This window comes from Amblyomma maculatum, chromosome 5, assembly GCF_055883805.1.
Source record: "Amblyomma maculatum isolate TAMU_Amacu chromosome 5, ASM5588380v1, whole genome shotgun sequence".
In the NCBI taxonomy this organism is placed as follows: domain Eukaryota; kingdom Metazoa; phylum Arthropoda; class Arachnida; order Ixodida; family Ixodidae; genus Amblyomma; species Amblyomma maculatum.
Window position 1 is genome coordinate 115,577,683 of NC_139348.1, and position 12,652 is coordinate 115,590,334.

The window sequence follows — 12,652 nt, forward strand, 5'->3', positions numbered from 1 at the left end:
CAATGACTGAGAGGGGCATAGACCCGGTGCGTGGAGGCGCTATTCAGGCGAGGCAATTTGTTTTGCTGGTGTTTTCTCTACATACGGTCAAAACACGTCAGGCTTAGACAGATGTGAAACTTTTATATCAAGGGTATTCTGCATCACTAAAAATGGCAATAACACTCAAAACATTAGGCTTAAGCTTAAATACATATTTTAAATAACGCAACAATCAGTCCTAAACAAGCGAATTGCCTCGGGCATGAAGTGGCTACCAAGAGCATGCGGTCAGCTTAGTGCTGAGAAATTGTTTCATGTTTTTTACGTATTAGTTCATCTTAGCTCGGGCAATAAAATTAATGGCTTTATAACTCAAATTGGACGCAATATGTTAAGCAATAGAGATACTTATTTTATTTCTTGCTGCACTTTGGTACATTGCAACAAAATGGGTACTTATTGTCGTTGTCGTCAAGAAGGCATGGGCTCCGGAATTGGTCGCACCTGCGAACGCAAATAATTAAGAAATGGCATTGCTTGGAATCTACTGTGCTCCAAACATTCCTGGAGCAAACTTTTGAGCAAGAGTCACCACTCCTGCAAGCCCCTCTCACGCATCACCTGCCTTCACAGATATTTCATATTTTCGCGCCATCGCGAAAAAGCGTGCCTCCCGCTCACCCACACTTCCACGATCTTAGCTGAGACCTTGAGAAGGAAACACTGCCATCCTCTTCCACTTTAAGGACCCAATCCAATCTAAGCTCTCAAAACTTCACAAACAAAAACGGCACCCGAATATCACCGGATCATCCGGATACGTATGCCCAACACTGACGGCTGGCGTCGGATGACCACCGCGAGAGGGACATACTATGAGTGCGACCATAAGAAAATAAGGTGCCTAAGCGTAGCTTGTACCCAAATGAAGAAAGACAATCACTAACACATTCAATCCTTTAGCGGCAGGTCAACAATATCGCTGACCCTATATAGGCAGCCATAAAACACGAGTCGATAAAACGTCTTAAACGTTGCTCTAGATTTAGCTTATTTATAAAGCAGGCTCTTTATCCAAGTTATTGACCGGTAATAGATATTACGTAATGACCATGTTAAGCCCTATAAGGCAATGTTTTGTACCCTCGCACGCCATATTATCTGAATTCCACCTTAATAGCTGCAAGTATCTAAAGGTAAACGTTTCGAGAATTTCAGTCCCTTTTAGACGTCTTCTTACAACATTACCCTGCAATAAAGCGTAAAACATAATGTGCAGCACAATTGGCAGTGCAAGACAACATCTGTTGTGTACAGTATTCTTGACTTGATAAATATGGTAAGATATTACCTTCAATTGTGTGCATTCAGCCCTTCTTTCGTACTTCAGTGAACAGTTTCAGCGTGATATAGCAAACGTAAAACGAGGTATAAAAGTCAACTCTGGTCTATTATTGCGTTATCGCTTGAATGCAACTCTTAAATATTACTTTTACTTAAAAGGAGATTTCCACGCTACTTTATCATTTTCTTTATCGCGCCAGGTACTCTATGATCCCTCTCGAACGATTCCAGCTTTTTTTATTGCTTTTCGGAACGTTGGTGGCGGTTCTGGCCATATTTTGGGTGTTTATATAGATGCGTCCTTGCCGACCTTACACTGACCACTGCCCAATGCAGCGAGCATTCGTATACCCATGACCGACGAGTACGATTGGTACTCTTGACGCTGCCGTGTTTGTTTATTCTTTTGTGAGCGCATGTCAGCCCCGTAAATAGTTAAGTTAAACATCATTCTCTCCGATTACTGCTTTCGAACATGTCACCACCACGTCACATTATCAATTTTCTCAAGGCCCTGACTTGAGCTTTAGTACAGTCGAGAACACAATAAATGCTATAGGTTTCAAAATACTCTCCGGCATGGTTACGACCATTTGCCAGATATTTTCACTGCAATATTAACAATGCGGTATATATATCGATACCTGATTGCAGTATTGCTCTTTAAGGGAGTTTAAGTGTGCTTTAAAATCCATTTAGACTTCGTAAGCACGCCTAATTTCATTAAAAAAAGGCTATCGCTTAGCAAAGCTCAAATATCCATCCTTATTCGTGGTACAAAATTTAACACTTATTTGCGCCGATACATTTAGTCCATATTAAGATAAAAGAGCGAGGTGTATCCCTCTTCATTGTGTCTAGCATATATGCTGTGCTACTCCATTTCGGAACCAATATAGAGCAAATAAAACACAGAACAAAAAGCGGTCTACGTATCTACATTATGTTTACGTATACGGCTGATACGCAACCATGTAGTCAATGTTAAAGGTTACAATTCGCTAAAGAGATCCTAATTTTGTTTTTAACTTTATATGCTTGCTGTATATTCGAATTCTTCCCGCGCATGTAATAAGCGAGAAACAATATGCGCAGCTGCATAATGAGCAACATTACACAAAGCACACTGTTCAAATATCTGGCAGCTATTGAACAAGAAAAAATGGGTTCATATTATTTTTGTGTCATTGATTTGTTTTCTAGTAGCCTGCTGCAATGGTCCGTGCACAATAGCAACTACACAAGAAATTAAAATATTCATATTTCCTCCGTGCTGCCGTTTGGTACAGTGTAGAAAAACGGGACAAAGCTCCAACGAAAACTCCTTTCTTGAATTCTGAATGTTTGGGGAAGGCTCAGCTTCTTCTACAATGATGCTTGGGAATCAATTCACTTGTAACTTTAAATATTATTTGGAGTGAAAGCGGGATCGGCATTTTTGGAAGAGACTTGATATGAGGTCTAGAGTCATATTCCAAAAAAATTAGCTGACATCCTGCCCTCTTCTCTTCTGCTCTCACCCTGCTCTTACATTCGAAAGTGAAATTTCCTTCAGTCAATATTCAAGGAGCCGAGCCACCTATTTCAGTAATATAAAATAGTTGAGGTGGATTTGTATCAGGTAACTACAACCGCAACTACAAGGCATATTAGTGACGCACTACTTACGTAACCGTTACCAGTTGCTTTTTTTCTGGATCACAGTAGTATAACAAGCACTTTTCAGAATCAGAACGGTATAATCCTTTCAGCTGCATCTCAGGACCGTTGTCAACATAGCATTCTGTTGAAAAGATAGCGCAGTATATTATAGCCTCTTTTCTTTTTCATTGAAACAAAATTATTATTAGGTCCGAAAGTAAAACACTAAAGTAGCAAAGCTAAATAATAAAGGTCAGCGGAAGGCAGTAAAGAGACGGCACGAATAGGAGGAATATGAGCACTTATCATGATTAACAAGAGGTGTAAATTTGTGCGTTTTAATTTTATTACAAACTACAGTGAGGGTTCAGACAATATACATCGTTACAAATTCATTTCTTTTTTCATAACTACAACCTGAGTAGAAAGGTTGAATAATTAAACAATATACTTACTGTTGGGGTCACGTGTTGGAGTTTTTCCTGAACATTGAACAACTTTTGTTCTTGTAATTATCAGTACCAGTATAACCAGTATTCTTGGCTTCATTTTTTCTACCCTTGTCTAGAAATATCACGAAACTTGTTAGATCGAGAAATGACGGACGGGACATTTCAAACCAGACATTCGAGTCTCGTTTGAAATGGAGTAACAGCCGTTGCTACTATTCTCAACGTTTTTATAATATTTTACTGATGTTATACCCCGAAACAATAATTTTTTATTACCTTTATTACATTTTTATTCTCAAACTTCAAGGCAAACTCACCTATCCGTTTTAGCTATTAATCTTTAAATCCTTTTTTCCTACATGCGCCGCTGTTTCATTTACCTCACCATTAAACCCAAGAGCCTAAGAGAATAAGACTGAGCCTTCAGCAAAGTCAAGATAGATGTCATCTCATCGATTATAAAGGGCTAATTTCAGAACGTCCCTTTACTGCTGCCAATGCATTTTCTTCCACGAGGAGCTGAGCTCTCTATGCTATCTCAACTCAATGAGGAATATAAAGGAGACGCCTAATTTTCGAACCATCCTTAGCGGCTCCTCGGCTAAGGAAGCGCTCAGAGCGACGAGGGCCGGCTTGGTGTCGAGAATACGCTCTTAATGTTGTATGTATAATGATTCAGATTTTAAAAAAAGGCAGGTACACATTTATAACGATGTGTGTCTTTCGAGGTTCTCTCCTATGTGATCTCGTTTTTGGTCTGACACGTTTTGTGTCAAAGCTGTACTTGGCTTGACCGAGAGACATCGTTGCCCTACCTGTTTACAACGGAGCGGCCCTGCCTGAGCAGCAGAGAATGTCCGCTTTGCTTGCCTTTTCACACTCAAAGGCGTACTTAAACCTGTTGGTTTGTGGGGTTTAACGTCCCAAAGCAACTAAGGCTATGAGAGACGCCGTAGTGGAGGACTCCGGAAATTTCGACCACCTGGGGTTGTTTAACGTGCACTGACAACGCACAGCACACGGGCGCCTTGCTTTTCGCCTCCATTGAAAAGCTGCCGCCGAGACCGGGATTCTATCCCGCGTCCTTGGGAACAGTAGTCGAGCGCCGTAACCACAGCGCCACCCCGGCGGGGTACTTAAACCTGCACCTAAACGCAAATATTATCAATCATCAGAAATTTCACGATGTACCGATATATTTTAAATGCTTTTAAATCGGAACATGAGACAACAATGGCGAGCGATTTGTTAACGTGAAGTGAACTCGAACAGTACGCTGTCTGTCTTATCGCTTGCCGCTATGTGACATGTAAATACAATCTCCAGCGCAATTTTATAGCTTTCGAATATTTACCCAAGGAAAACCTATCGCTGGAGATTCCCCGTAGTTTGTGTCACAGTTCATTGGGAGCGGATGCTGTTTATGCAACGGTGCAAGCGCCGCGGAAAGAACGAATTCGTCACACGAGGATTGTAAATACTAGAAATATATAGCTAGCAGACGCCGCGGCCGACTCCGCTCCCTTATTTACTTTCAACACTGCCACCAGTGGCGTAGCCATCACTTTGCACAAGACTTATAACAAATGTTTTTATAATAGGTTTTAATTTATGTGCATCCTACTGCGCTTTATCCTAATTTACATTCATGATTGCCAGTCGCCAGCTGTCCAGCTTGTGCTGAATATTTCATACTGTTTCCAATGTTTTAACAACTTTTATTCCTTCATCGACTAAGTTTATTATTCAGCTTGATTGGAAATATTTTCTATTCCTAATAATGCGCATTTAGGAATATTTTCGCCCACCTCTTCCTAAATAAATGGCTCAGTTGTAAACTCATTTCTACAGTCCTGCACTTATCCGTCATTTTGGTAGATTGCCGTTTTGTAACACTTGAATAATAGCCATAGTTCTGAAGATGAGTCATGATAAAAATTGAATTGCGTAGTGTGTCATTATTTCAATGACCATAAAATTGGCCTTAGTGCCATTTTATAGCACGTAAATGCTTTCCTCTTATTAAGCGCTCAGGCGAACCTTCTTTATTTTCACCCTATGGTTATCTGCAACTGCGGCAGGATGGAGCAAAGCGAGCAGTTTAGCCTGTCAAAACATTTTTGTCGGTATTAATCAGCACAAACGGAACAAATTCTCCTGACAGCTCATATGCTAAAGTTCCTGGCATGCTAATTCTACAGGGGCACATCACATGCCTGCTTGAGGGTCTAGAGTGTTTTGGCCATTATAACACTGTGTGGCACACAGAACAGACATATGCGTTCTTATTCACATTTTCTGTCTGCATTGCAGCACAGGTTTTGCTATCTGTTGGTGCGTAGTTCATAACAAAATATTGCGTACACAACTAGTTGTACAGAGTGACAAAGTAACAAACTCTGTTTGACACAAGACCAACAAAGTAATAGGCGCGTAATGACAAACTGTCAGTGTGTTTGGGTCATTAGGCGGAGTATGAACAGAACCACTCAGTGCCTTTTTTGCATCTTACAAGCTGGCGTCATAAACTTGTTAGCTCTCCTATGAACCTGGTGTGCAAGGATTACTATACGTCTCGCTGCGGAATTCTATTCTCAGAGTGTCGACCTACAAGCTGAATGGAGAAACCCTTCCACAATTTTATGGCACTGAGGACAAATATTGTTGTTTCTAAACCCACGTATCGCTCCTTTTTTTTTTTTATTGGTGCCCTATATACCTTTCCAAAGCACGGAAACATTAAAAAAATGCACTCCACATTCTTGGTTTCAAGAGGCAGAAGACCTAGAAGAAAATTTCCAGCTCAACACTCTATCAAGATCGAACAAGGTGCTCAAATTGGTCCGCACTTTTGTTTTTCCTCAATAAGTATTTTCTTCTGGGCAAGTTAGTTCATATTACCTAAATGCATAAACTGGCGCAAAAAGGTTGAGGAAAAAAGAGATGTAACAACAGAACACGTCACTTCAGACCTCTTTCTTCCTCACTCTTTTTGCAAAAGTTTATTCCTTTTGTTTTTTCCTCGGGCGTTAAATTTAAAAAGCATGAGTGAGGTGCATCTGTAAGGTAGTTGGCGGTGCTAAAATCTATATTTATGGAGGACAGGTGCTTTTCCAATGACGAAGAATCATTCATACGTGAAATGCTGTTCCTAGCGTATTCTCCGTCATTATCCAACCACTTTTATGTTGAGTTGGGTTTAATTGAGCAATTGCAGCTGAGGCCATCATGCCCAAAACCTAGATTTTCTTACGGGATTGTTAGACATCCAGCAACAGTATAACACCAAATTTAAATAGGTTTTCTCAATTTGTAACTATCTTCCAGTTAACATTTCTGCCTTCCTTGTTCTTTTTTCCTGCTCCCTTTTCTTTGATGGACGGCTTTATAACCCACTGTTACACACCACTTGGCGCGAATTACACACTGCTCGAGTGCGAACCTGATCGCATCCGTGTGTCTTCGTTTGTACATTCGAGAATCTGAAGAACGTTATGAGTAATTATACCTTATACCTGGACCACTAACAAATATTTTGGAGCAAGATGTGACGACGCCGGTCATGGTGCTTATTCCTTTAGCAAATGACATTCACATTCATTTGTCTAGCGACATGGTTATCGGTAAAAACCTCTTGTTGCCAAGTCGCCACAGAAATGCCTGGCCTCTCTATCTGAGCTAGGTGTCAGCAACCCAAAACACACAGAAAATGTGCAATTACATCGACTCATAGAAAAGAAGCAATACATTCTGTAAACACGTATTCACATTAACAATTTATTATTGTGTACTTCAAGTTTTATATGTAATGTGCACAAACTAAATCCGAAATACTGTCAAAGCGATTTAACCGGCCTGCCAGCTCTCAAAACGTAATTGGTTCGATATTAAGGCATTATATCTCTACTTCATGATGAATATTCATAGCGGGAAGAGTACAAACTCTGGAAATATTTGCCACCATACAGTTATCTCTACGGCATTTTTTTTCAAGTTCCTTCTTTAGAAAGGTAGTATTTCCCAGAATGAATCAAAATCATTCCTTTCTCACTTTATTCGTCATTCTAGCTTCTCGCACCCACCCACCTGTATTATGAAGCGAAGTCATTGAACACTTTTCTAGAATCGGTTCTCGAAACCATCGAAGTCGCGACACTATGTGTGTTCGTATTTACTTCGCATTTCAACAAGTGCCACTATCTAGCCCTTAGTTTGAGAAAATATTTCCGCGAATACGGCCACGACAAAGCGTGAAACTTTCCCAACCTGCAGAGTTTCTATGGGGCTTGAGCTCTCTACAAGCAGCAAGCGCTCGGCCTGTAGCTCTGGAAGCAAACATTTATCACATGTTCCCATTTATACTGTTATCTGTCATTTCATATTCTATTTCTCCTGTCTCTCTTCATCGTCTCATTGTGCATCGCATTTCGTGTAATGAATCTCGGCGATCTCTCGGTCACTCCGGATGATTCAGCGAATAGAAAGATGACAAAGCGGATAGTGGCGCATAAAAGAGAGCTCCAGGTGCCCCCTCTGATATCGCTGGGTTTCGGCACCTAGTTTAGGGGTGCCGACATGCATCACCATCAATCGTTAAAAAATACATGTTTAACCCCACCATCTTTTTCTGCACTGCAGGAGGCAGATGGCTGCTATGGCAGGGCACTTTCTGCAGGTGCACTGCCATACCAACCAATTTCATACGCACCCCACCATCAATCTGCGTTATTGCTAGCGCTAAGCCCATTCGACATTAAAACGTATCTCATCATCGTGAAGGCATGTTATCCTGTTTCTTCCATCTCGCAAATATCTTAATGTTGTTTGTTTTATTCCGGAGGAATTTTATTTTGTATTACTTGTTTTCACTGTATTATATTCATTGTTCTGTATCATAATTAACCCACTCCCCTCTGTAATGCCTTTGGCCCTGAGGGTACAATAAATAAATAAATAAATAAATCTCAGCCTGCCCGTAAACATAAAGACTCATTTTTACAAGACTATTTTTCAGCGGTAAGTGCTTACGAATTCAATTTTTTACCAAGCCTAAGATTCTAAAGCAGCATCTATAAAGTCATGTCTCAAGATAAGACCTCTCCCCCGCCGCTGATGTATCACGGATACCAATACAAAATAAGTATTTCCGCAGATCTCATTCAGTGGCGATTGAAAGTGATGTCCTATATATAGTCAAAAACACTAAGCATTGTTTTTTCATGGAAATGTTATATTCAGTCCAGGCGGATAACAAACTTTACAATACCCCATTTGCGATGCGTTGTCGGGGCGGAATATTAATTTACATTGCCCAGGACCAGGTTAATTGGCGCAATATTTTAGAGGCAATAAAGCTGCAGCAGGTGTAATTAGGTTGTCGATTATAGTAGTGGAGCTGGTGATGTTTCAGAATCTCACAACAAAAGCATTTTTCAAGAAGCTCTCCATTCGCAGCCTTTGTGATCTTCGCCTGAAAACAACAACGGCGAGAACGACTAGCCAAACGCGGAGATGATCTTGTCAATTTCAAGCGAAACCCCGTAATTTTCAATGGACAAACACACCAGGTATTCTTTTTGCTGTCATGTAATTTGTTTATTTTTACACTTATGTATCTAGAGCAGCTTCTGTCTCACCTGCAGAAATATGGCTTGGACTCGTGTTCGCAGATAGAAGAACTCTTTATTGCACTCTGACCGCTTTAACGATATCAAGTTACCACAGTTAAAGGAAAGAAACAGCTTGGAGTGAGGGTAATTTTATGAAAAGACTTCGTAACTATACCTACTTTGAACTGCCTGCTCGACGAACGCTCTATTTAAGCTAGACAAAATGTTTTTGGTAAGGCATTCCCTTGTGTGGAACATTATCCGCTACAAACCACTCTCATCCCTTGACTTCAATCTCAGAAGTCAGCCTTCATGAGAAATAGCGAATTGCTGAGTAATTTGAACAAGCATTAAGAAAAAATCAATATTTTTAAAATCTACACAATACGTACTGAAACAATATTGAATTCAAGTCAGATGTGAGGTTTTGATCAGTGAAGTGGTTAAGATAAAAGCGTACGTTTAGGTGCAGATGATCCATAAAAGTATTCAGCATCACATAAACGGATGGCGCTCATGAAGACATATTAAAGCAAATATGAATGCTGCCGTAATAAAAAAAAATGCATCAATTAAAGGCACCTAAAGTAAGGCATCTTCTATCGCTGAACCCATTCTGGGAAATACCTTTATCTGTTCCCAGTTGTTGAAAATACGCAGAATGAAAACAGTTTGGCTTTACTGCGCCCGCTTGTTCTCCAGATGACATTTTCTAATGACTGTTCTACAACGATCGCAGACCATTAAAGTAACTATATCCTCATGTCAGCATGCACATGCTACTCTCTACAGAAAAATGTACAGTGAACAGAGGCAACAATAAGATTTAGTGAAATCTGAGAGCTTACCTATAATTTGACCACATGAACAGGATTTCAAGAAGTCTCACAGAAGACGTATCAAGCGCTTGTGAAAAAAAGCTAAAGTTTAAGACCCTCACGGCGCCACTGAGGTGACGGTTTCAGCTCTTTCATTCTATTGTTGACCTTCATGAGAGACCAATTACAAGGAAGTAAACATTCCTTTAAAATCTCTCATTATCTCTATCTTTCTTTTATCCAATAATGGCTGCGGCGCACACAATTAAACTTACGCTTTCTGAGGCACCAGTGATATCAAGCTACTGCGCTGTAACACGTAGGCGGTTCGGGAAAGCGGAAGTGACTGCCCTATTCTTGAATCTTGACAGGTAACTTTAGTTCTTGAGTTTTCAATTCGTCAAACCGAATGGAGCGCCGCCCTGTCTGTGACTTTACGGTAGGCATTTTCTTGAAACTAAACCGGCAAGCCACAGTGCTCTCGCCTGCTTGCCTCGTCTGGAATGTGGTGGGGTGAACAAACTAGTGAACTTAATACCCCCGCAGTTCGAGGAGCCTTTAAACACATACCAGTAAATTTCTCAAGGTTCGCTCTGTCTTTAAGTGACGAGGGGCCCCTGAGGCACGCACTTGAACTAGAGGTATAGTTTTCGGTTGGACAAGCACTTGAACTAGAGGTATAGTTTTCGGTTGGACAAAAACCAAAGTGAGCACAGTTGGTAGATTTGTTTCTTAACATATCGACTACTTTTCTTTAGTGTACCCCTACCCTTATTTTGGGGGGATAGGACTGAATAAAACGGCTAGCGGCACCGTGTAGGAAAGAATGCAATCTAAAAAGGGTCTCCCAGATGACGTTCCCTCGAGCATCTCGGGCTGCAAAACACTGACACAACCTTAAGACAACAAATGGCAAATCTCGGAAAACATCACCTTTACCATGACGCGCGCCAGATTAAGTGGCGAACCATAAGCCGATAGGACGCAGTAGCGGCAGTACCACCGGCTGTGTTTGGTCCTTCGAGGACGTGGCAAAAGGAATCGTTCTACCAGTTTAGAAAGTAGCTGCCTTCCCAGTAATCACTTAATTATTCCCGCGACTCAGACTTTCCGCTGCATGTAACCTCGGATACTTCATGCAAACGAAAAATGCGCAAAAATAAGTTTTGTTTTATTATTCTGTTCGCGGAGAGCGAGCTGGCTAAATAGTCAGACTGAAAGGTGCCCTTTTGATACAGCCTTTCAAAGCAGGTTGTGCATAAATATGTGACGGAATATTAACACATATGAACAATCCCTACGGAGGCTTTCCAGTCGGTAAAAAAGTTTTACATTATGGTCAACACAGATACAATACAATGGTAACGTAGTTTTTGTAGAAATATTGGAATATAAAAATATAACAAATTGTAAAATTATAAATATATAAAAAATATGACGAGTTGCTGGGCATCACTATGCAATTCGCAATTACATGTTTCTGCAAATAGAATGTGGAGTTTTGCGCAAACGCTCAATATGCCACCTATATATTTCTTGGAGGAACGTTTCCAAACTATTACAACTGACTACTGTTGTTAGCCAAAGTGTACGGTGTTAGAGTTATGATCGAAATAAAACTGCTGATGTATTCATTGAGTTCATGTTCAATGATGCAGCTCTGCTCAGAGTATTTTACAGTGTTCTGTTGGCCCATATTAGCCCAGTAATTATGAGCGCTGAGTACGACACGATAAGGACATCATTGGGAGTAATAAATTTAGGATCATTCTTTATGCGACAACACAAATTGGTCGAGAAAGCTTCTCTGCAGAAATCCTAAATGAATCAATTTAAACACAGAAAAAAAATTGGCAGTTGATACTTTCGCGCCTGATGCTCCAGGTATATTTTAATCAGCTTCTCAAAATTTCTAGGAGGGCAGTATTGCAATTAGAAGACCTAAGACTGCTTCAAAAATCTTATAAAGACAAGTTTATATCCTATAGCTTCAGATCATTCTTTTTTATACCTAAGCGCACCACTTCACGTGAATTCCCTTGTAAAAAATGGGAGCGTTACTTTTTACGGTTTCAGACACAGGATTTTCTGGATACCGGCACACACCGGGATAGAGGGTAACTCGAGGGTAGACAGCCTAGTTCGCGAGATCACGAACCGAGCAGGGCAGTCAGAAGCCCTGGAGAACCCCATAACGGTGGAACCAACGTATGCAGAAATACTAAACTGCCACAGAGGGCGGAGATTCAAATACCCACCACCCCACACATCATTATCACAGCACGAGGTGGTCTGCTGGCGGAGACTGCAAGCAGGGACATTGCACAATCTATACATACTACACAAGATGTTCCCTACACAATACAGGAACACATGTCCGTGGTGCGGGGCAACCCCCACACTATACCACATCACATGGGAATGCGAACGAAACAGAGCCTTCCACAAACTAAATAACCCGAGTGCGGAACAATGGTAGGGTCTGCTGACCAGCAGCGAGCTCACGGCCCAAAGGGCACTGGTGCGGCACGCCTGCGAAGCAGCAAGACTCAGCGATGCCCTGGAATAGGGGCGCCGACCTTGTGAAGAGGCCGAAGATATGAAGACATCGGCCCGCCGCTAAAACCAGAAACTTTTTAGAGCAATAAATGTTTTCTCTCTCTCTCCCTCGGCAAAATATTCTGCGCATTTATGAATTACTGAAGCCGCAGTTTCAGGCCTTTTGTTCTTATCTATTCTGAAGGTGCAAGCATAAATATGTCATGGCTAGCTTAATCAATTTTCTATCATTTTGCTCATTCATTTC

The 12,652-nt window shown here is 41.0% G+C and overlaps 1 long non-coding RNA gene across 1 annotated transcript; it reads right to left on the reverse strand.

Moving 5' to 3' along the window:
- Positions 1-391: 391 nt before the first annotated feature.
- LOC146189277 (uncharacterized) lies at positions 392-10,203 on the reverse strand. The gene is made up of 4 exons (XR_014707283.1): positions 9,877-10,203; positions 3,423-3,531; positions 2,995-3,109; positions 392-486 (listed from the first exon to the last, which is right to left on the reverse strand). It is a non-coding gene; the product is annotated as an uncharacterized LOC146189277 (long non-coding RNA).
- Positions 10,204-12,652: the final 2,449 nt, after the last annotated feature.